The following is a 25,085-nucleotide window of genomic DNA, read 5'->3' on the forward strand; positions in this document are numbered from 1 at the left end:
GTTAAGAATGGACCTCCAGAACGAATTAAGTTCCCGAGGTACCACTGTACTTTTTTTTATTATTTATTTTATTTTTAATTTTTTTAAAAATTATTTATTTATACAACAAAGAAAAAAACCACACACAAAAACACAAATACCAAATTACACACAAATTACACATAAATTACAAAAATAACCATAGAAACATAATTTTCTTGGCAAACAATAAAACATCTATCTTTAGTGTTAAGACCAATAGATGAGGTACCACTGTACTTGAATAAATATTATAGTATGATGAACTTGAGAGCAGGATTTGAGCTATGGGCAACAGAAGTAAGTAGATCATAGTATTGTGGTTTTGATTTGTTTATTATTTTTCTTTATTTATTTATTGAATTTATATACCACCCTATACCTGGTGGTCTCAGGGCAGTTCACAGAACAAGATCAGCATAGGATATAGTTTGAGTTCCTCACTTGCAGTTTTACAAATCATTTAATGTGTCAACACAAATAGAAGTTATTAATATTGCAGTTGTTGTATAAGGGATTATTATGATGACCGGAATGCAATGGAAATTAGTAAGATTTTGGAATGTAGAAATGAAACAAATAATCAAGCCATCAATTCTAGCATGTGAGAGGGCCACCTTATCTAAATTATATAATTTGGTATTTGAACTATTCGTGTTAATAATTGTATTATAAATTGGTATTGTTATAATGAGGCTATTATTGGATTGTAATTGAAAACTAATAAAAATTATTATTAAAAAACCCAGAACAAGATCAGCATAAAAACCACAATATATAAAATCAAAATATTTAACAGATAGAAGGTAGGGTGTAGCAGAAGGGGAAGAAAAACAACCGCTTGGAAAAAAGGATTGGGAAGTCGATAAAATAAGAGAAAGAGAAAAGAGAGAGAGAGAGAATAGCAATTCTTAGTCCAAGATATCCTCATCTAAATGGACTATCATTTTTGTCCGGTTTGAATGCTAGAGGCATACTGATCCTGGCTTGTTACCAACTAAATCCTCCTTAGAGCTGACTCTCTGAAATTAACAGGCCTTTTTTTAGCCATGCCCATCAATGGGGCTCCTCTAAGTAACATTGCACACAACCCTCTGACATGGCACCAGCCGTGGGGCCCTTTGAGATTGGTAGGGCAGGAAGCAGAAGGCCAACTTTAGGTGGAGCCAGAGCCAATGGCAGGCAGGGGCTGTCTGCGGGCTTCTTTTCCCCCGATCCCTTGTAACAGAGTAAGATTGTCTTCCATAAACAGTTTTAACAAGGAGTCCGTAAGTGACCGTGTAAGCCAATTCTGGATCCACACGTCCTTCCACAGTGGGGACATAGGTTTCCGGGCAGGAGTTGATCACGGTGTGTATTTGCCAAATGTGCCTTCCTTTTAGCACGTTTCTCCCTTTCGTCCTGAGTTCGAGTGTCTTCAAAGCCCATGACACCTTTGGTAAAGGCTGTTCTCCAATTGGAGTTCTTGCAGGCAAGCGTTTCCCAATTGCTGGTGTTTATACAACATTTTTTAAAATTTGCCTTAAGACAGTCTTTAAACCTCTTTTGTTGACCACCAGCATTACGCTTTCCATTTTTAAGTTCGGAATAGAGTACTGGTAGTTGCTTTGGAAGATGATAATCAGGCATCCACACATGACCAGTCCAATGAAGTTGATGTTGAAGAATCATTGCTTCAACACTGGTGATCTTTGCTTCTTCCAGTACACTGGTATTAGTTCGCCTGTTTTCCCGAGTGATGTGTACAAAATTTTGGAGACACCTTTGATGGAATCTTTTGAGGAGTTGGAGATGGCGTTTATAAGTGGTCCATGTTTCACAAGCATACAGTAAGGTTGGTAGTACAATAGCTTTGTAAACAAGCATTTTAGTTTCCCTGCAAATGTCCCGGTTGTCAAACACTCTGCACTTCAATCGGGAGAAAGCCGCACTCACATAGCTCAGGTGATGCTGGATTTCGGCATCAGTGTCGGCCCTTGTGGAAAGATAACTGCCCAGGTAGGAGAAGTGATTGACATTTTCAACGTTACACCATTGAGTTGGATTTGTGGAGCTGCAGAGGGGTTATTTTGTACTTGTTAGTGCAGCACTTTGGGTTTTTTTGATGTTTGTGGATGGTGGGGCTGTGACCCGCTTGCCCTATCAGACCAGCTTCCACAGAGTGGTACAGTCCTCACATTGACCTGTGTTGTCCCAGGATGAGCACAGGGGAATGGATGGTTTGAGATGAACCAAAGTATACCAAGGATCTGTGGAGTTCGGTGTGCTGCGCTTCTTAAATCCTCCCATTTGTACTCAGTTTCAAGGAGCTATATTCGAAGCCTGGTCCTTTGGGCTGATTAATTATAGGCACACCTTGGCTGCCTGGCAGGGGCGGGATGGCAATTAGAGGTGGAGAACTCTGCCAGCCTGCCGGCCTTGTGGGATTGTGTATTATTTTCCCCAAAGACTTGCCACCTCGTGGCAAATTCCAGAAGGGCAAGCAACTGGCTTGCAGGGTTTCATCAGCCATTAACCCCTTAGAAAGGCGCTATAGTCTGTCAAGAGCAGAGCCCAATATATGCAAGCGGTACAGCAAGATGCAGAAAGTGATTTTTTAAAAAATTAAAAAAGCAACTAAACTCTGAGCTAATATATTTTGATGATATTAACTTTAAAAAAAGTAATAACCTTCCATGTGGTATGGCAGCACTCTTTTTAGAATAAAGTTTTGTTTTTCGGATAATATTTTTTATTAGTTTTCAATTACAATAATCCAATAATAGCCTTATTATAACAATGCAAATTATAATACAGTTACTAATACCAATCATTCAGATGCCAAATTATATAATTTAGGTGCCCCCCCCCCGCATGCTAGAATTGATGGTTTGAAGATTTACTTTATTTCTGCGTTCTAAAATCTTATTAGTTTCAATTATACGCCAGTCAAAATAACAACCTCTTATACAACTGCAGTTTTAACGACCTCCATTTGTATTGACGCATTAAATGATTTATAAACCTACAGGTAAAGCATTCAAACTATATCCAGATACCATGATGGCAAAATAAAGTTTTGTTGAGACATTTATAATTCATTACAACAGAAAAATCAACTAATCTAAACAAGAACATAAAAAAGAAAGAGATGAGAGTGCAATGTCCTCTTTTACAGGTATATCTTAACTTGTCCCATACAGAGAACAGTCCCTTATATAATGGGTCAAGGGAAAAGTTCTTTTTTTTTAATAGATATTTATTAAAGTTTCAAAAATTATATTAAAAACAAAACATAACAACAATACAAACAAACACAAACAAAAAACAAGTATAATTTCATTCCCTTATTTTCTTGTACCTTACTTCCCCGACTTCCTCATACCTCCCCTTTCTGTATTCCAATTTCTAGTTATTAATTCAGCAAATCCTCACCCTTATTTTTCATCTAGTTTTTAACCTTTCTTTTCTATTTACTTAAACCATTACAGCTGGAAACCACATAATTTCTAAACCAACGTCATTCTAGCATTCATTGATTTTGCAATGTTTCCTAAGATAGTCCTTAAATTTCTTCCAATCTTCTTCCGCTGTCTCTCTTCCCTGGTCTCGGATTCTGTCAGTCATTTCTGCCAGTCCCATATAGTCTATCACCTTCATCTGCCATTCTTCCAAGGTGGGTAGATCTTGTGTCTTCCAATACTTTGCGATGAGTATTCTTGCTGCTGCTGTTGCATACATAAAGAATGTTCTATCCTTCTTTGACACCAATTGGCCGACCATACCCAGGAGAAAGGCCTCTGGTTTCTTCAAGAAGGTATATTTAAATACCTTTTTCATTTCATTATATATCATTTCCCAGAAAGCCTTAATCCTTGGGCACGTCCACCAAAGGTGAAAGAATGTACCTTCAGTCTCTTTACATTTCCAACATTTATTATCAGATAAGTGGTAAATTTTTGCAAGCTTGACTGGGGTCATGTACCACCTGTAAATCATTTTCATAATATTCTCTCTTAGCGCATTACATGCCGTAAATTTCATTCCGGTGGTCCACAACTTTTCCCAGTCAGCAAACATAATGTTATGACCAATATCTTGTGCCCACTTAATCATGGCTGATTTCACCGTTTCATCCTGCGTATTCCATTTCAACAGCAAGTTACACATTTTTGACAAATTCTTAGTATTGGATTCTAACAATTCTGTTTCCAATTTTGATTTTTCCACCTGGAAGCCAATTTTCCTGTCCAACAAGGGAAAAGTTCTTAGGACAATTGCAGCTCCCCCTTTAAAACAGGGATGGTGGCTCTCCATACTCCAACTCCCATCAGCTTCCGCTAGCATGGCTAGTTGTCAGGGATCATGGGAGTTGTATTCTGGCTAATGTCTGAAGACCCACAGGATCCCCAATCCTGATTTAAAATGACAATCTCTTCCAATCAAGAATTCCAATTTTATTTTATCTTTAGAAGATTTTGGCCTTTTTGTGGCTGTTAAGGTAATAAATCAGTGGCAATTCACTTCTAACATTAGATTAGTGATAGGGAACCTGTGGCTACCTAAACGTTGCACATAATATCTGAATGCTGTGATGGGATTTGGAGGACCATAACTTCCCTATCCCTGCTGTATCTTCCCCCACCCGGTAACTATTGGGAAAGAAAGTTCTTAATTCTTGGGGGAGAGATTTCCACATGTTAGGGATGCTAGTTAGCAGAAAGCTCTGTTTGCTTATCTTTTTTGGTTATGAATTTGAATACTGCTCTCCATGGTAAAATTCTTGTTTCCACTCCTCATCAGTTGATGTGACTTGTTGGGCTGCAAGATTCAGCTGGACTTTATCTGGTTTTTTTGCAGACAGAAGTGGTTTAGTCATGCTGGCCACATGACCCAGAAGCTGTACGCCGGCTCCCTTGGCCAGTAAAGCGAGATGAGCACCACAACCCCAGAGTCAGCCACAACTGGACCTAATGGTCAGGGGTCCCTTTACCCTTTACCTTTATTCTCAAATTAATTTGGGTAACTTTAATCACTTCTTCTCCTGTTAAGGTGATAGATTCATCACAAATATTTTTTAGGACAAGAGGATATGTATTGCATTAAAACTGCACTTTTATAAAATTCAAAATTTGAATGCTATGATTATGATTATATTAATTAGATTGAGGCACAAATTGTAATTAATATATTGGTTTTCTTCTTTTCTCTTCGTCTTTTTCCTTGCCTATGTAGATTATTATATGAAATCAAATAAATATAAGGGTTTTTTTCCTGACAAAAAATGCCCCATCCCAGCCAGCCAGTTCCTGCAGCCACGGTCAGCAACTACTTTTTCATTGGAACAAATGAGAAATCAGGCCAAGTCCCTTCTCCCTTTCTGTTCCCAGATTCAGGTACTGTCCTCTCCTCCCTCTTCATTATCTACATAGGTTTTCCCAAGAGTTTTTGTATTCCCAGTGCAGTTAGTTTCTTCTTTTCTTAGAGCAGAGCTCCCATGTCACATCACAGAGAACTTTGAAAAAACTCTGTCAAGTTTTCCAATGCAGTTTGCTGTCCTGTTGCTGTCCCTTGGGCAAAGCTGCTGTTTAAGAGCTGCAAGTTCAAAGTCTTTCTTGGCACGTGGAACTAGTTGCTCAGTTGGCTGAGTTTTTGGATTAAAAAAAAAAGTTTGGATTTGATATCCTGCTTTATCATTACCCGAAGGAGTCTCAAAGCGGCTAACATTCTCCTTTCCCTTCCTCCCCCACAACAAACACTCTGTGAGGTGAGTGGGGCTGAGAGACTTCAGAGAAGTGTGACTGGCCCAAGGTCACCCAGCAGCTGCATGTGGAGTAGCGGAGACGCGAACCCGGTTCACCAGATTACAAGTCTACCGCTCCTAACCACTACACCACACTGGATACCTTTCTTCTCTCAGAATGAACGCTGTCAGCACTGAAGCTTTTGTGGGGGGCAGGGAGGGGAAATCTCTGAGACGTGAATAAACTCCCAAATCAGCACCTATATCAGGAAACATTTTATCCAATTTTATCCATTAATGACAGGTTACACTGTGTTATACCTATTTTGGGAGCAGCAACAAAAAGCTGCTGTGCTTGTTCTCTGCCCCAGCCAGTCAGCTATTCTTCCTCCATATTATTCCAGTCCATTCTCTCTTCCACCCTACCTGACACCAGCCACTCCATCTCAGTCAGCCCACGTCCTATGGCCCCCTAAACACTTCTGGGGAAGGGCCATAATTCAATGTCAAAATAGTTAGGTCATTTATGTATGCAACAACTGCGGCCCGTGTTTTGTTAGCCCCAAAATGGAAAATGAGCGAGGTCCCAAGAAGACTGTCAACTTAAGTTGACAGAATATACAACTACAGTGCTACATCAGGTTACATATGCGTCAGGTTATATACGCTTCAGGTTACACACTCCGCTAACCCAGAAATAGTGCTTCAGGATAAGAACAGATATCGGGCTCTGGCAGCGTGGCAGCAGCAGGAGGCCACATTAGCTAAAGTGGTGCTTCAGGTTAAGAACAGTTTCAGGTTAAGAACGGACCTCTGGAATGAATTAAGTACTTAACCCGAGGTACCACTGTACAACTAATCCGGAATGCGGCAGGTAGACTGGTGTCTGTGAGTGGCCACCGAGACGATATAACACCGGTTTTGAAAGACCTACATTGGTTCTCAGTACGTTTCCGAGCACAATTCAAAATGTTGGAGGAAGGGAAGGAGAATGTTAGCCGCTTTGAGACTCCTTTGGGTAGTGATAAAGCGGGATATCAAATCCAAACTCTTCTTCTTCATTGCGTCCAAGCACATGCATAGAGACACACTAACCACATTATCAAGGGATCTGACAGCAAAATGCTCAGGGTCCCACAGGAATATCCCTAGGAATAGTGATTTGGAGTCCTTACCTAAAAATAATGTGCGACCTTTAAATGTTCTGAAGCACTGAGATGCACTGCCATTCGTCCATTATTAAGGCTCCCATGGTGGTTTGCAATATGCAATTTTTGCCGCACAATTCGTATGCACCCCAGATTTTCCGAGATACATGTGTAAGAGAGTTAGGTAAGGAACTTCTTTGTTAGAAATGTTGCTGCTGACTCTCTCCCGATACTTTTCTAAACACCCTGGTTTTCCCTGGAGCCTGCAGAATGGGTGAGGGAAGTGGGAGACGACTATCTGTGGGAGGGAATGAAGAAAAACTGCCCAGCATCTGTTGGTTTGACCTGGCTGTTATCCCTGCGAATGCCTTCTCCCAAGATGGAATGTCAGGTGGGAACTACTGGTATTTGCTGGAGACAAATGAGTCAGGAACTGGAAAGGGGGACAGATCGCTTTTCACAAACCCAGGGAAGTCAGAAAGGAACAGCCAGGAGGAATCTTGAAAAGAAAGGAGGATGGTGAAACTAGTCTCACCCTCTGTGGATTTTGGCTGGAATCCTGGGACAGAGGCATCCTTAGTACAGACTGAAATGAAGGGGAAGAGAAAAGAGCGAGACAGACAGGAAGCAAGAGAAGAGAAATAGCTTGAATGTGGGAGAGACAAGGAAAGGCGCAATAAGGTTGATGAGTCAAAAACCAGAGTCTAGGAGGCAATAAATTACAACCCACTGAAGACTGAATCAGCACAAAGGTTATTTTTAAAAATTGCATTGTATGTGAATTAGCTTTTCAATGCCAGGATGTCCATGGTATCAATAAATTGGGTTTGTGTTGTGAACGGCCACTGTTAATAATGCAGTTATCACCATCGGGACTTTCTGCTTTTCATTTTCTGCTGCTTATAATTCTCCACCCCCAACCCAGGGTCCTCTCTGGGGAGGGGACTAGGGGAAACTGCCCCAGGGCCCATGCTTTGGGCACCCACCCACCCCAGGCGCAGTGATGCTGGTGTCTATGACTTCTTCCAGCAGCTGTTCTGCATCTCACCACCTGGTAAGGATCTTCACCTTTTGCCTTTGTAGATAGACACCGAGGGAGAAGGGGAAGGGCTCCTTTGGGGCTGGCACTGCTAAAACAATGGCAAACGGGGGAAGGAGTATGTCAGAGGGATGGGAGAGAGGTCGCCAACATTAAAGACAGATCAAAACAACAACAAAAAGTAAGCTGGGTGAGGCGCCATCGACATGAGGAAGAGGAGTGGCAGCGATGAGAAGGGGGTGGATGAAAGCAATGGGAGGGAATACACAGTGGGATTTGCCCCAGGCCCTGTGCCACCCTAGGGGCAACCCTGCTCCAAGTAGTGTGGTGCAGTGGTTAGAGCATCAGATTAGGACTTGGGAGGCTAGGGTTCAAGCTGCCACTCAGCCATCAACCTCACTGGGTGACCCTGGGCTGGTCACTGTGTCATGGCCTAGCCCAACTCACAGGGTTGTTCTTAGTTTTTAATATTTTTTATTAGGAATTTTAACAAAACATTTTATCAAAAAACATATATTCCTTAATTCCCCCTATTTCTCCCTCCCCGCTCCCCATAAAGTAACCCCTCCCCTCCCCCCACAGACTTCCCTCAGCATCTCTCTGGTTTATCAAATGTTATTCTCTGCATGTTACAAAATTGTATAGATCCTTAATTTATCTGACTGGCTATTATCACAAGGTTGTTCTTCGGATAAAACAGGGAAACGGAGAACTGTGTGTGCAGTGACGGACCTTGGGATCTAAGAATTTCAGCAGCACCCTATGTGATGCCAAAATTTGGATCCCACCCTCACCTCTTGCCTTCCATTCTGCATCATAATTGGGGCGTCCCCTGAAGGTCTGCGCCCAGTGCACCCGAACTGGTAACGCTACCCCTAAACATGTCTCTGATGTTTGCCACCTTGAGCTAATTGAGGAAGGTGGCATATAAATGCCGTCATTGTCCCATAACTGAGAATAACACTTCCTGCATTTGATGGACTGTGGCCAATTCGTCCAGGAGTCTCATTCGAATGGTTGGTAGTGTACCTGTGGATTTGTGGTTGAAAACGTCAGGTGGCACATCTGTCAAAAGTTAAATATCCGTACTGATTTTTAAATGCATATTACTTGCTTCTTTCATCTATTATGTTGCATTTTGTTATATCATGATTTGAATTCTACGGAGTGCAGAAAAAAACACAATTTATAAGAAGTAAAAGAAGCAATAAAAATGCAATTAAAAATAAATCATACAGCCTCTGGCACAGTGCATTATGACTGAGCTTGACAGACAGCATAGGCGCCTAATCTTAGGGGCCAAGGGCCCTTTGCCCCCCCCATAAAATATTTGAGGGCCTCTGCCCCCAAAATTGATGGCAATTGCCATTCAAATGGTGTGCATGTGCCGTGTCTTGCGATCGATTTTGCAGGTTGGGGTTTACCTGCCCCATATATTTTATTCGAGTTTGCACCCCTTTCAGCCATTTTAAAGCGGTCAGTGGTGAAAAGGGTTTGGGAACACTTCCATAATAAATTGGGTAGACTTTCAGGTGCCACTGGACCCTTTGTTCTTTCTCCTGCCACAGGCAACCTCGAGTCTCTCTCTGGAAATGAGGGATACAGTCTCTGAGAGGCGGCCGGGCAAATAATCAGAGGTGGAGGGTGAACGATCTCATCCTTGCAGAACACAATCGCTTTGTGTCTCCCCACCCTGTCCCTGAACAGGAAGTTCCTGGGTACTGGTGGTTGCAAATGCGATGTGTATATACAAGGAATTCATTTGATCCTCTTGGCTCACAGAGCAAAAATGACACAGATGTCTTGGAGCTACGAGATCAAAGGGCCATTGTGCCTGGCATCTCAGTGAACCCTGGCGGAAGATGGGCAGGCCGTGTGCTTTACCCAAAGACACAGGAATGTGAGCCGCAGAGCTCTCCCGCGCCAGGGGAAAACCTGTGGCATCCAGGGAAGGCCCAGGAAAGTCGTGCTCATGTCAGATAATTTGAACCCCACCTTCCCTTATCAAATCAGACCAGGGCAGTTTACAAAGAACATTTGGAAACGAAGGAAGCATAACGTTCCTGTTACAAGAGACAAATATCGAAATGGCAGGGCAATTTCCTTCTTCATCACCACCCTGCAAAGGAAACTGAACAAAGCTTCAGTCAATCTTGGCATAAATCAGTCTGTTATTATTTGTTCACTTATTTATTTTCATTACTCTTGCCCTGCCCCCATTGCAAGATTCCAGAGGTGCATTGCGCGTCTCTTTGAAATTATAGTAATTATTTCCAAATGGCTTCTACCCATATAAAATAGCGTATTTGACATTTTCTTTCAACCCGCACCGTGCCCCCCCCCCCGCACTGGCGAAATGCCCCCTCCAGGAGATGCCAATCTTGCCAATGTTTCAGTGCCAGGCAAAAATGCTTTTGTTTTCCTGGGCATTTTCCTGGGCAGCACTAGGGAATTGAATTGTTTGTTAGCTCTATTTTTTTTTTAACACATTTCTCATAATTGTATTTTTCTAACTTGGTATTAAATTGTTTTGGGACCTTTTTGTGGGAAATGATATATAAATGCAATAGAACAAGCCTAACTCTTCTTCAAAACTCTGTCTTCTATTTTTGCAATGCCTAAGTGGCCACACAAAACTCAGTGTGTTGGGAAGAATGAGCTGATTTATGATCAGCTTATAAGTAAGCTCAGGCCAACTTCTTCTTGCTCTCCTGTCCCCAAACTTACCCACCAGGAGGGCACAAGTCAAAGAGCTGCTCCTCAGACCTTTATGAGTTTCCAAAGCCTTACCAATGGGTAGTTCTCTGCGCAAAAATCCTTGTGAATTGAAGTTTGCCAGAATTTCAGGGTCCTTAAACTTGGCAGCCTGGACAAACTTCAGTTCCCAGACATCTTTGCACTGGGATATTTTGTTGGTAAACCTTTGATGCCTAATGAAAGCCCAAGGAACTTATCTCCCTTTCACAATCCAGTCACCACTACTCAGAGAGCAGGGATGGAGGAGAAATTTGATTCAGTTCGCATCTAAAGATGAACATACTCAATTTGCACTTTCTGAAACAATATGCAAACTGAAGCACTGCCTTCTCCCAATTTGCACTTTTCCAAATTTTGCAATACAAAAAGTGCACACTCTAGGTTAAATAAATGCACATACGATTAAATAAGGTAAAGGTCAAGGGACCCCTGACCATTAGGTCCAGTTGTGACCGATTCTGAGGTTGCAGCGTTCATCTCGCTTTATTGGCCGAGGGAGCCGGTGTACAGCTTCCGGTTCATGCGGCTAGCATGACTAAACCGCTTCTGGCGAACCAGATCAGTGCACGGAAACGCCGTTTACCTTCCCGCCAGAGCGCTACCTATTTATCTACTTGCACTTTGACGTGCTTTCGAACTGCAGATTGGCAGGAGCAGGGACCGAGCAACGGGAGCTCACCCCGTCACGGGGATTTGAACGCCGACCTTCTGATCGGCAAGTCCTGGGCTTTGTGGTTTAACCCACAGCGCTACCCGCGTCCCTTATGATTGAATACAACATGTAAAAAAATGTATAATATTCAGGAAAATTCTGGTGAATTTTCATGAGGACTTAATTTTTTCCGCAAACTGATATGGAAATTGGAGAACTGAATTTATGACTGGAAAAAATGAGAAATAGAGAGAAGCAAAAATTGACCACACTTATAACACCAGTGTTGCAGGTTTGATCCCTGTATGGGAAAGCAGCATATTCATGAACTGCAGGTGGTTGCACTAGATCAGGCATGGGCAACTCCCAAGAAACTGTAATCTAATCTACCCATTGGATTGACCAACATAGTTGAGCTTTTTTTTTGGGGTGGGGTGGGGGGTGGAATCAACCAGGAACCAGGGATGCTCCAAGATCGACCGGTAGATCACAATTGACCTGTTGGACATCCCTGCACTAGATGATCCTCAGGATCCCTTCCAACTCTAGAATTCTATGATTCTCTGACATATTCTCCCATCCCTGTGGAGGTACAGTTTCCAAAGGCAAGGAGGGGATGGGATCAAGGGGAAATTTGGGGTCCCAGGTAGATGGAAAGCAGTAGAGGGCTGGCAGGGCAGAATTGGAAGAGTGCAAAGCTCTCAGTAAAACCCTGCACTTTCCCTGATATTTCTCCAAAAAAGTTTGGCACGAACGAGACAGTTCTGAATCAAGTCATTTCAGATTCCCTGTCATTCTGAACTCAGCTAGTTCAGATTCTTATCCACTTCCCCAGTCACTGCTGTGGCCCTTCTTGCCAAGCAGAACTTTGGGCAAAACATGTCTGCTTTGAACAGGACCCCAAACACTGCATGCCAAAGTGTTACTGAGGTCAAGATGCCTAGAACAGATTTCTATCCAGCCAGTTGCACAAGAGGCTGCCAGCAGCGACTTGCTACCAGCTGGTCTTTAGTGAGCAAGTTTATGAAATGGGTTGGCTTCAGAAAAACAGATGTTAAGGCTGTCGCAATCCAGCAATACTCCAAAGGCATTTTTAGGCATGATGGAATGACGGGTGGGGGAGCCAAGTGCGGAAGGCTAGAGCAGCTTCCTCCTCAACATACGTGGCTGTCACGGCCACCCAGGACGGGTCCCAGCTCACAAGAGACCTCACTCCGTTGCAGTTTATTTACAGGAAAAGTTTATTGAAGATTTCTGCTTCTCGTACAGTTCAGCATCGTGGCCGTACGTCTGTCACGTTAGACCGCTGAAGTCCCCTCTGACTCCTCCCCTCTTCCACACCAACTTAATAGCCTGGCTCTAGACCACCTCTTCCTCTCCTTTCTTTTCCGCAGGGTCTTCCTGCCCCCCTGGGTTCCCTCTCTCCGTGACTCGCCTGAGGCTGAATCCTCTGCCGCCTCTTCCCCCCTCCTTCTGGCTTTAGGGCCGGGCTCCTCCCCTGAGCTCTCTCCACTTCCGCGCGCCTCTACGTTTGAACTTGGCGCGCGTACGTTGCTGCTGACCTTTCTTTCGACCGCTACACCACCCCTTGTTCTGCTCTCCACCCTTTCCGGCTGAACACCTTGCTCCAACCCCCTTTCTCTGTTCTCTCCTAATCCTGCTCCCTCCGAGAGGCTGACGACTCCACCCCCTTTACTCCGTTCCGGCTGAGACGCCTCTTGCTGCGTCTGTCTTCCACTGGGCTCCTCTCCGCTTCTCCCTTCTCCTCCCTTTTGCTTGATTAAGGTAACCCCCTTTTGAGAATCCTCTGACTCGCTGCTCAGACTCGTGGATTCCCTCAGAATTCCGTCATCTTCTTCCTCATCCTTCTGCCCCTCCTCCCACTCGCTCTCCGTCTCCTCTGTCATCTCCTCCTCTCTCCCAGAAACCCTGACAGTGGCTCTTTCAGAAGATAACATAAAGGAGAAGTTAGCCAAAGAGGATTTGTTCTTGGTTTTTGGCTTGTAGCTTAAACCTGAACTGGTAAATCCCTGCTGAGTAAGCGAGCAGCATGGGTGAAAATGGCAACTCTATAGGAGCTGGCGTGTCAGAGGCAGACTTGGGTATTAATCAACATGATTAATCTATCATAATTTAAGTGGGTCTACACTGAGTACAACTTAGCTGGCTGTAACCCAACTCCTCATTTTGACCTGGCAATATATTGCGAATCATTATGTGTGTGTGTCAAAAATCACATTATGGGAAAAACTGTGAAGCCAGTCAATGCCTCTACAGAGCTCCATCCTTATTTCAGACATTGTGATATATCAGTGTATCGCAATGTTTAGCTGGTGATGTATCACGATGTTGAAAACCGGATATCGGCCAGCCCTGCATGATCCTAGCTCATGTTGTAACTAGCTTGAACTATCTTGGAGAAGAAGCAGGAAATTTAAAGCTTGAAAGGAAGTGATCTGCTTTACCAACCAGTAGTTAATTTAGGAGGTTTGGGTAAGTGATTGCAAGTTTTGCTCCTGATAAGGTCACTGTGCGTCCTGCCTGCATTCCAGGCCCATCTGTGCTTGTCCAAAACAATATGGCACCATCCCTCAGAGGGCTGGCTTCTGTTGGAAAGGCACCAAGACTTGCTGGAAGAGCGTCAAAACCAGTTGGAAAGGAGTCAAAGCTATATAGAAGAAGGATTGCTCTATTGTTAAGGCCTAATCGGGCTAATTAATTGGGGACTGAATCATTTGTATAAGGAAAGGTATATAAAGGGAAAAGACTTTCTTTGTGGCAGGCACTAAATTTTGGGATTCCCTCCTTACAGAGATGCAACTAACACTTTTTTTGTGCAGCTTCTGTTGTGTGCTGAAGGAGTACCTCTGTTCCCTGACCTTGGGCAGTTTACGGGACCCACCATGTCTCTTTTGTTGAATCTATACTCTGCTGCTTTTGTCTGAATTGTTTCACTTGTTTTTCTAATTGCATATAGGAATAGAAGGGTTTGTCCATTTCTGTTCTCTCTGTTACTCACTTTCCCCCAGCCCTTAAATTCATCTCTCCACATTTCTGCAGCAAAAACCTAGAGAGCCATTGCCAGTTAGTGTAGACAGCACTGAGCCAAACTGATCAGATTTGAATTCCTATGTTCCCTCTGTATTCACATAATCTGGGGGTGGCAGGGGGGAGGAACATGAATTCAGTTTATATTGATGGGGATTAGTGACTGACTACATAAAAGTGAGATGAGCACTTCAACCCCAGAGTCGTCCATGACTGGACCTAACGGTCAGGGGGTCCTTTACACAAAAGCCTTCCTGCAGATCACGGCTGATCACTTCCCAGACTCTGAGCCAGGCTGGACACAACAGTGGTTGCAGTGTGTGTTTTTTTCCTGCTCCGGCTTGGCTGGCTGGAGGAAATGCTCTTCAAGCTGCAGCCTGTCTGCCAGACAGGTTGCAACCTGAACCTTGCTGAGATAATAGAGACCAAGAGGGTCAAAGCCTCCAGCTGCCCCTCTGGGTCCCGTATTTATACAAGGGCACCTTTCCTTCCAGCGCTCAACAGAGGCAGCATCCTCTTACTGGAATGCAGAACAACAACAGCAAGTGTTGAAAGAGAAGCACTCTGCAACCCACTCACCTGCTTTGGGATCATTTGGGATTAGTCTGAGCACAGCCCCACAGCGTTTGGGTCACAAGGTGGCCCCGAAGGAAGAGCCCTGCATTCCCCCCAGCTTCCCAAAGCATGAAAGAAAGCAAGAGTCCATAGGCAGCTGCCCCATACTGCAGACTTCCACAACTGCCCTGATTTTACCGGGACATCCTGGATTCACAAAACCATTTCCAGATTTGGATCTGGGAATGTCCTGCTTTCCCCCTCCAGAACAGCTGTTGAGCTCTGGGAGTAGGATGAACCTGTTGAGCCTCTCCATGGCCGCTGCTGCCCTTTTGCAGCTCATAGCGGTTGCTGGAGAATGGGCGGAAGACGATAGGCTGCCATTGTGAAGCCCAGTGCCCAGTGACTGCAGCTCTGGCCCACCTGCTGCAGGAGCCACGGGCATGGCAGGTGCTGCAAGGGTTATCTCCCTACAGAGGCTGTCCGTACCTCCCCTCACACACCAGAGCCCAGCGGAGGAGAGATGCTCCTTCTCCCCTTTGCTTCCTGTCAGTTTGCATTTCTTAGTACAGAAAGTATTGATCTGATACTTGTAGAGAACCTTCTGCTTGGTTCAAGAGTATATTGGAACGTTTGGAAAGTTTCCTATGTGAAAGAAACAGGCAGACGTTTCTTGTTTTGGTTACTCCTTCTGAGAAGCTGAGTGCAGCTGGTTTAAATCAATTCTGTTATCTTTCTGCCAAGGTCATGCTGGATATAATAAGAGGCCAGGGGGGTTCTGGGTCTTTTACTTTCTCTTTCTGTCTCTTTGATCTGGTGTTCTGTATGCTACAGTGTTAAGTTTAAGTCTTATTATAAGCATTGTAAGTTTTATTGTAAGTGCTGCAACTGGATTTCTTATGGACAGTGCCAATCCTGAACGTATTGGATTTGTGACCATTATGCTCATTTGCTTTCAGTAGCAGTAAAGCTCTGCTGGATGAAGTACAATTGCCTCTGGTCTATTTTGTGGGGAACTCTGCAACATGTGTTTAAGTTTAAGTTTAAGAGAGCCAGCGTGGTGTAGTGGTTAAGAGCGGTGGACTCGTAATCTGGGGAACCGGGTTCACATCTCTGCTCCTCCACATGCAGCTGCTGGGTGACCTTGGGCCAGTCCCACTTCTCTGAAGTCTCTCAGCCCCACTCACCTCACAGAGTGTTTGTTGTGGGGAGGAAGGGAAAGGAGATTATGAGCTGCTTTGAGACTCCTTCGGGTAGTGATAAAGCGGGATATCAAATCCAAACTCTTCTTCTTCTTCTTTTTCCTCCTCCAGAGATGGCATGTCAGTTCCGCCCCATTGATGTCCCAAGTGAGAAGGTTTGCAGGTTTGAAATGGACCATTGGTCAGTATTGTGTACACTGACTGGCAGAGGCTCCCCATGGATAAGGAGTCTCTCCCAGTCCTATATGAAGATGCCAGGGATTGAAACTGGGGCTGTCGGCGCATGAAGTAGATGCTCTACCATGGAGCTACGACCATCCCCCACTGAGATGCTTTCGAGTATTCTCAGAATTTCACATACATTATCTTGTAAACCTCAGAGTAACCCTGTAAGGTAGATTGGGATCAGTTATCTCCATCCTGCAGACGGAGGGCTGCGGTGGAGAGATTGACGCTTGCCTCGGAGTCGCCACGTGACTTCCTGCCTGCGTCGTCGACAGGGCTCTCCGTCTATGTCCGCCAGCAGTTTTAAAATATTTTCACTGGGCCCGCCTTGACTATAAAGGAACGTGAAAGCCCGGGCTTCAGGCGTCAGTCTCAGCGAGTGGAAACCTTTCGACATTTGCCTTGTTTGCCACCTGCCAGAAAAGAGGGAGGACAAAGGCTGCCCACCCAAACTGATTTATGGATTAGCACACTTTGCAGCCAAGTGCCTGCAGGCATTGTTAAGGAAAACAAACAAGGTCCACAGAATGGATGAAAGCTATTTGCTTTAGAGCTGTGGATTGCTATGCTGCCCAACCCAGTATGTAAATCACGGGTGGGGACTGGGGACCAAATGAGGCCCTCCAGGTAATAATAATAATGATGATGATGACGGTTTTATTATTTGTACCCCACCCATCTGAGCGGGTTTCCCCAGCCACTCTGGGCAGCTTCCAGAATATCCAGAAACATAATGAAACACTGAACATTAAAACAGGGCTACCTTCAGAAATTTACATAAAGTCGTATAATTGACATCTGACAGGAGGGCGATCCACAGGCCTGGTGCCACTACTGAGAAGGCCCTCTGCCAGGTCCCCTGTAACTTCACTTCTCGCAGTGAGGGAACCACCAGAAGGCCCTTAGAGCTGGATCTCAGTGTCTGAGCTCTATGTGGCCCTTGTTCCTCTGTCCAGGCAAACACCTGTTCTCGGCACCCTCCTCTGGTGGTCTTGCCTGGCTGGAATGTGCCTTGAACTCTGATAACATCTCTTGTTTGTTTCAGTTGAGGATGGAGGTGTGTCTGTCTGTCCGTGGACACTTTTGCTACCCCTACCATAGCTACCAGTGTGCCCCCTCCCCCTGCAACCCAAAGCATTGCGCAGCACAAACCCTTCAAGTTTCCCTATTTTCCAGGGACGTCCCTGATTTAGAGAAGCCATCCTGGTTTCCTGTTTTGATCCTCGAATGTCCCGCTTTTCCTTAGGGTGTCTATTTCCTATTTTCATTGGAGAAATGTTGGAGGGTATGGAGTTTTCCGACGCCCGAGCTCTCTGAAGGCAATCCTGTATAGGGAAGGGTTTCCCCTCCCCATAATGTTTAATGTTTTTATATATGTTGGAAGCCGTCCAGAGTTGCTGGGGCAGCCCAGTATGCTGTGTGGGGTATAAATAGTAAAATTATCATTATCAAATGAGACGTCCCTATTTTCATTGGAGAAATGTTGAAGGGTATGTATGCCACCTGGGAACATGGTCCTTCAGATAGAAATGATTTCCCACACTTGGTACACAAAGCACCATTCACCAGTTGCTTCAGAAGACTTGCAAAGACATAACTTCTTTGCCCAGGCTTTCCCCTGACTCATAAGACTGGGCCCTGTTTTCACGGAACTTTTTGTTTTTAATCTGATTTTGAAAGACCGTTGGGGTGACGTTTGTATCTCTGTTGTTAGGAAACGGTTGTGTTGTTTTTCCCATGTTGTGTTCTTGGATGCCTCTTAAAGATATTTTTTTTATTAATTTTTTAAAAAAATATGAAGCGGTTTGGTAATGCTTTTAAATAAATAAATAACTGAGCTCAAGCTATGACTGCCAGCAGGTCCCAGAAAGATCTCATAGCCCACAAATTATGAACCACACAGTGCCTGTAGTCTATACGTTCATGGTGTGCCTACCTGTCCGAACCCCTTGAGAGAGAGTCATTGCAGACAATATTGAGCAATGGTTCCCTATGTTCCTAACCTGAAGCACCATAATTTATTTACTCAATTTCAAGCTGCACCCGAATATAAGCCGCACCTTTAAAATTGGAGGGGGGGCAAAGAAAAAAATGACCCCCCAATTTTAACCGCTCCATTCCTCGCTGCTCCTGGGGGGGGGGGAGCTGTGCTGTGTTGCCTACGGCCTTTCCCCTTCCTTGCTCTCTCCCTTCCTGGCTTAAGACAGCCCTGGTTCCCACAGAACGGCAGACTTCGCATATGGGGGGTGCTGCTTTGCTGCGTTCCTGGTGCTGTTCTCCCCACGCTCCTGGCTGCAAACTGTAAGGTCGCGAATATAAGCCGCACTTTAACTTTTCACAGTCGGAATTTGGGGGGAAAGTGAGGCTTATATTCAGGCCAATACAGTATGTAAGAAATGCTTAAAGTCATAATAATAATTTGCTCGTTGGCACACCGCATTCCAAATTGACGCTGAAAGGAAAGCCAACTAAAACTAGGCCAAATATTTCACATGCTGGGAGCGTTTGCCACTGTGATGTCCCAATCCTGCTCTCATTCCCTGTTCTTCTGGCCTTCCTGTTCTCCTGAATCAGCAGCTCTTAACTTTTGATGTTGGTTCCACAGAGAAGCCTCTGGTCTTAGACGCCCTTTCTTGAGTTTTGGGGAATTGACCACAATGTTCTCTTTACCTCCCACTAGGCAATGCCAGGGCCCAAAACGTGATGGTGGAGGCAGCAGAAAGTCGTGTCTGGCAATTGCTTGGCACTTTGTGTAGCCCTGGTATTCTGGACAATTGCCTTGAAGTGAAGGCAGTGATAGGAATGGAGATATAAACTGAATTGTTGTTGTTGTTCTTCTTGTTAATCATTACCGTCGTCTTATTTATTTATAAACCGCCAGCTCATTAAAAACATTGTTGTGGTGTGCTGTGAAATAATTGAAACTTTGTAAGATTGTAAATAAATAAAAAACAGAACAAATGACTAACACCCTATCAAATAAATTAATAATAGCATGTTGCTATTTATGTATTAGATGACCCCAATTAAATTCATGAGACTCGTGTTATGGATGGCATTAAAATATTGTGGTGCGGAAGGAATTTATTTGCAGCATCTGTGCCACTGATGAGATTAATGCGAGTTGAAATATTTACGTGCCATTATTAAAAAGGTATTTAATTATGTTATTTTTGTGCTGCACTTGTCATTTATATGAATGATAGTAATTGAGGTATTGAGGTTTTCTACAATCAAGCAGTGTATACATCTTATGAAATGATAGATATAGATAGATAGATAGATGATAGATAGATAGATAGATAGATATAGATACAGTTGTTGCTATGGTATAATATTTGACATGGGGATATGAGCACTTGTTGGTTTGTATTTTGTGTAACTATAAATGTGTTTTGTGCCCCATGTATTCTAGGGAGCCATTTTGAATCAAGATGGCGGATCCAAATGTGACTTTGGCTTGACTTCACACGACTTTTGGCTTGACAGGTCCAAACTCACAAATTACTCTCTCTCTCTCTCTATATATATATATATATGTGTGTGTGTGTGTGTGTCACATTCCCCTCCCCCCATAAAATACCTGGGCAGCACCTGGCACTACCTGGTTGTGTGTGTATGTTTGTGTCTACACCCACACCCATGTGCTTGGTAGGGTTGCCCGCTTTCTTCTGGTAAGGCATGGAGATAAGTACGCTGGGGAAGCTTCATCTGTTGAATTTCCGACCGGCACGCTACCATTAACGGCATTCTTTGGAACCTGGCCAGGGTTTCCCCTTCTTCTTCTGAAGGCGGCAGCTCTAGTGCAGAGCAACATGAAAAGAACCAAATTACACATGAAGCCACAGCCTGGTACAAGGAGATCTCAAGTGGGTCAAGGACAGGGCGATGGAGGAGCTGAATCGTGCTCTGAGATACAGCTTCTGCTGATAGGCTGGCCTGGCAGGCTTCCAGCACTTATTACTTTGCTACAGTGCCCGTGATTAAAAGCTTTCTTATCACTGGAAAATGACTCAGAGACCGATTCTGGTTTGATTCATTTCCTCCCTTTGTAACAAAGGCATTGAGTGCCTTTGATTCTCCTGAGATGGTGGGGATTCCCACGTCTCCTCGGGCTCCTTATCTTGTTTCAGCTACCGCTCTTGACACCTGCACACTGGTTTCAGCTTCTTCTACAAGTGCCCAGCTCAGCTTGATGTCAAGAAAAGATGTGCGGCCCCCACTTGCGGTTGCTCTTTGAGATCTGCTTTGCAGAAATATACAGGATCCGTCGTTTTTGCTTTTATTCGTTTTCATTGCAGAAATTGGACGGTCTGAGAACTGTCGTCGTTCAGAAAGACTCTTTGCGGGTTGCTGTGAATGGGCAGAGGGGCATGCAATGAATGTAAGATTTCTCATAATGACTGCGCTGGTGATCACAAATGCTCCTAAATGTCCTGGCAAGGCCTTATGCTTTTGAATTCTGGTGCTGGAGGAGACTCTGGAGAGTCCCATGGACTGCAAGAAGATCAAACCTATCCATTCTGAAGGAAATCAGCCCTGAGTGCTCACTGGAAGGACAGATCCTGAAGCTGAGACTCCAGTACTTTGGCCACCTCATGAGAAGAGAAGACTCCCTGGAAAAGACCCTGATGTTGGGAAAGATGGAGGGCACAAGGAGAAGGGGACGACAGAGGATGAGATGGCTGGACAGTGTTCTCAAAGCTACCAGCATGAGTTTGACCAAACTGCGGGAGGCAGTGGAAGACAGGAGTGCCTGGCGTGCTCTGGTCCCAGGGGTCACGAAGAGTCGGACACGACTAAACGACTAAACAACAACAACAACTAAGCCTTTGAGATTTATGGCAATGCCAAGCATATTTCATTAGGCATTTGTGAAATCAGATTGACTGGTGGACCCAAGGCAAGGCCCTGTTGGTGATGGTGCCCCCAGAAACCACCCGGTTGGCGTTGACCCAGGACAGGGGCTTTTTGGTGGCAGATTCCCCACCTGTGGAACGCTTTGCCTGGTAATTATGCAGTATCTTCCTCATCCTAACATTCCTGTTAACGTAAGGACCCACAAAGGGGAGGAGGGAAGTTGATGGGAATTTATGGAATTCTCTTTTTGTTTTGGTCGCTTGACGATTGTAAGTTTCAAAATCTGAAAATTAAATAAATGTATAAATAAATAAATAAATAAATAAATAAAATTCTGTTCACCTGGGCATTTGATGGCTGAATGATATTGTTCTTGGCAACTTTAAAATCACGGGTGGAAATATATTATTATTATTATTGTTATTACTACCACTATTATTATTATTATTTATTGAATTTATATACTGCCCTATACCTGGAGGTCTCAGGGCAGTTCACAAAATAAATAAAATACGGTTTCTAACTGTTTTTAGAATGTCCTTAACTGGTTTTGGAATGTTTTTAAGTACTGATACGTTTGCTGCCCTGAGCTCCTTTGGGGAAAAAGGCAGAATATAATTTGAATAATAATAATAATAATAATAATAATAATAATATGAATATGAATATGAATATGAAAATGAATATACCATGCTTATTCTTATTTGTGGTTGGTTGCAAGTTGCTTTGGGTTGCTCAGGGCAAGGCGACTAACAAATGTATTAAATACAGTGGTACCTCGGGTTAAGTACTTAATTTGTTCCAGTGGTCTGTTCTTAACCTGAGACTGTTCTTAACCTGAAGCACCACTTTAGCTAATGGGGCCTCCTGCTGCTCTCGCGTCGCCGGAGCACGATTTCTGTTCTCATCCTGAAGCAAAGTTCTTAACATGAGGTACTATTTCTGAGTTAGTGGAGTCTGTAACCTGAAGCGTATGTAACCCGAGGTACCACTGTAAATAATTCCTATCAGTGCTATTTTGCTAGAAAAATAGGTGCCAGAACTCACTATGAATGCCTTCCTTGTTCTCTTATAATGAGAATGGCGCCCACCTGAGAGGTTCCGGAATGGAGTTACAGCAAGTTACGGCAGGAAAAAAGCCCTGATTCCTTCTACATCAAAGTTCAGGAGAGTGTGTGGATCTTCATGTAGATAAAACTATTATCCATAAACAAAAAGGTGGCATTGATTTACTTAGGGGGAACTTCAGGGTTTGCAGAAGTCGAAAAAAAAAATATTTAGAAGCACAACTGTGCTAGACCAGAAACAGCTCAATAAGTAGTGGACATGAAATGTTGGAGGGGTGCAATAGAAAATGGGTATGGAGCATTGGAACAAACACTTGACAGGGTACATACCATACTTTTAAAGCATATGACTTCCCCCCAAAGAATCTTGGGAACTGTAGTTAGCACCTCACAGAGCTATAATTTCTGGCACCCTTAACAAACGACAGTTCCCAGGATTATGTGGGGGAAGACATGTGCTTTGACTATGTGGCACGCATGCACATAGCCAGTGTGGTGTAGTGGTTAAGAGCGGTAGACTCATAATCTGGGGAACCGGGTTCGCGTCTCCCCTCCTCCACATGCAGCTGCTGGGTGACCTTGGGCCAGTCACACTTCATTGAAGTCTCTCAGCCCCACTCACCTCACAGAGTGTTTGTTGTGGGGGAGGAAGGGAAAGGAGAATGTTAGCCGCTTTGAGACTCCTTAAAGGGAGTGAAAGGCGGGATATCAAATCCAAACTCTTCTTCTTCTTCTTCTTATCCTGGAATAGGACTTAACTGCCTGACTGGAACCCTGAACAGGATTCTGTGCAGCTTCCATATCTGAGTCCCACATGGCCTTCTTATAATGGTTGTTACAGGGCAGAGGAGGTCCGTGTTTGTGACCTACCAGAACATCCTAACAAGACCAATCACTAGAGAAAGAAAAAAGGAGAAGTAAGCTCTCATTGCTGTTTTACCACATAACCAGCAAAATTTTGTGACCTGACCTTTTGGTTAGATATTTCGATGAATGGAATTCCCAGAAGTGCAAGTAGTTAGCAAGATGTACTCAAGATACATCAAGGACTTGGGGAGTCTTGATTAAAACAGAGCTTCCCACGAGCCTTCTACTAAACAAGTGACTCAGGAATTTTGTTCAGGAATGGAGGCTGGGCAACAGAAATTGTCTTATCAGAAACCGTCACAGACCTGGGTGTGTTTCAGCCATAACAGCCTGGAAGCTTCAAGGTCAGGATGCAGATTCCCAAGGATGTTTCCCAGCAAGTTGGGACATGTTGTGAAAGCAGGCTTTGAAAATGGAACTGCACATTTTGCATCGGTACTTATTATAGATAACCCCATGCGATTCTGCCCAGCAGTTGAGGTCATTGTCCAAGCTGTGAGGGTGATGTGCTCAGCGACAGAACACATGAATTGCATGCAGAAGGTCCTGAATTCCATCTCTGACGTCCTTACTGACATGCCGGTCAGTGTAGACAAGGGACAGCCAACATGGCGCCCTTCAGATGTTGTTGGATCTCACCACCCATCACTCTTAGCCATTGACTATGCTGGCTTGGGCTAATGGGAGTTGAAGGCCAAGAACAGCTGGAGGGCACCACGTTGGCTACTCCAGGTGCGAACAATGCTGAGCTAGATGGAGCAGTGGCCTGACTCATATAAGGCAGCTTGCTGTGTTCCTATCACCCATCTCTGGGTGCCCTTGCCTGCAGAGGCTGGGTGGGTGACAACCAGATTGAATATGTTTTCTGTAGTTCTTCTCCAAGTGGTGCTGTCCCTCCCAAGAGATATCTGCCAGGAACCTTCATTATAATACTTTAGGAACTGGCAACACCTGCCCTCGTGACTGCTAGCCTTCAGTGGAACTTCTGTGTTTGTTTGCTGGCTCTTTGGGCAACCAGGGATGTGAGGAGGCGTTTATTTCCTTTCCAGGCTGTGTTCACTGCATGCAGCACTGTTTCTGTTCTGCTGCATTTTGGCTTCCAACCAAAAAAATGCCATTACAGTGGTACCTCGGGTTACATACGCTTCAGGTTACAGACACTTCAGGTTACAGACTCTGCTAACCCAGAAATAGTACCTCGGGTTAAGAACTTTGCTTCAGGATGAGAACAGAAATCGTGCGCTGGCGGCGCGGCGGCAGCAGGAGGCCCCATTAGCTAAAGTGGTGCTTCAGGTTAAGAACAGTTTCAGGTTAAGAACAGACCTCCAGAACGAATTAAGTTCTTTTTTAATGTATATAATTTTTTATTGGTTTTTTTCAACACAGATTTAAAAACAAAACAACACACAATACATAAACAAACAAACAAAACATATAAACAAGTATAATTTCAAACATCTTTTTCATAACCTTACTTCTCAGACTTCCCCTTTTCTGCATCCCTGTTTTAAGATTTTTTCAACAACTCCTCACACCAATTGTCTAATTACTTATTTTCTTTTTTAGCTTCATCTCATACTTAATCAATTACAGCTATAATTCAATATTTTCTTTTCCCTTGACATTTTAGCACTCTTCAATTTTACAACAATTCTTAAGATATACTTTAAATTTCTTCCAGTCTTCTTCCACCGTCTCTTTTTCTTGGTCACAGATTCTGCCGGTCATCTCCGCAAGTCCCATATAGTCAATCACCTTCGTCTGCCATTCTTCCAATGTGGGTAGTTCTTGTGTCTTCCAATACTTTGCTAAAAGAATTCTTGCTGCTGTAGTAGCATACATAAAAAACGTCCTGTCCTTCTTAGACACCAGTTGGCCGACCATGCCCAGGAGAAATGCCTCTGGTTTCTTATGAAAAGTACATT

At 44.0% G+C, this 25,085-nt stretch overlaps 1 long non-coding RNA gene across 1 annotated transcript in view; it reads right to left on the reverse strand.

The window, feature by feature from the left end:
* LOC309356370 overlaps positions 1-25,085 on the reverse strand; it is a 251,904-nt gene that overhangs the window by 14,807 nt on the left and 212,012 nt on the right. The gene's annotated exons all lie outside the window — the stretch shown is intronic.

The sequence above is a fragment of the Podarcis melisellensis genome, assembly GCF_964234715.1.
Source record: "Podarcis melisellensis genome assembly, chromosome: 14".
NCBI lineage: Eukaryota > Metazoa > Chordata > Lepidosauria > Squamata > Lacertidae > Podarcis > Podarcis melisellensis.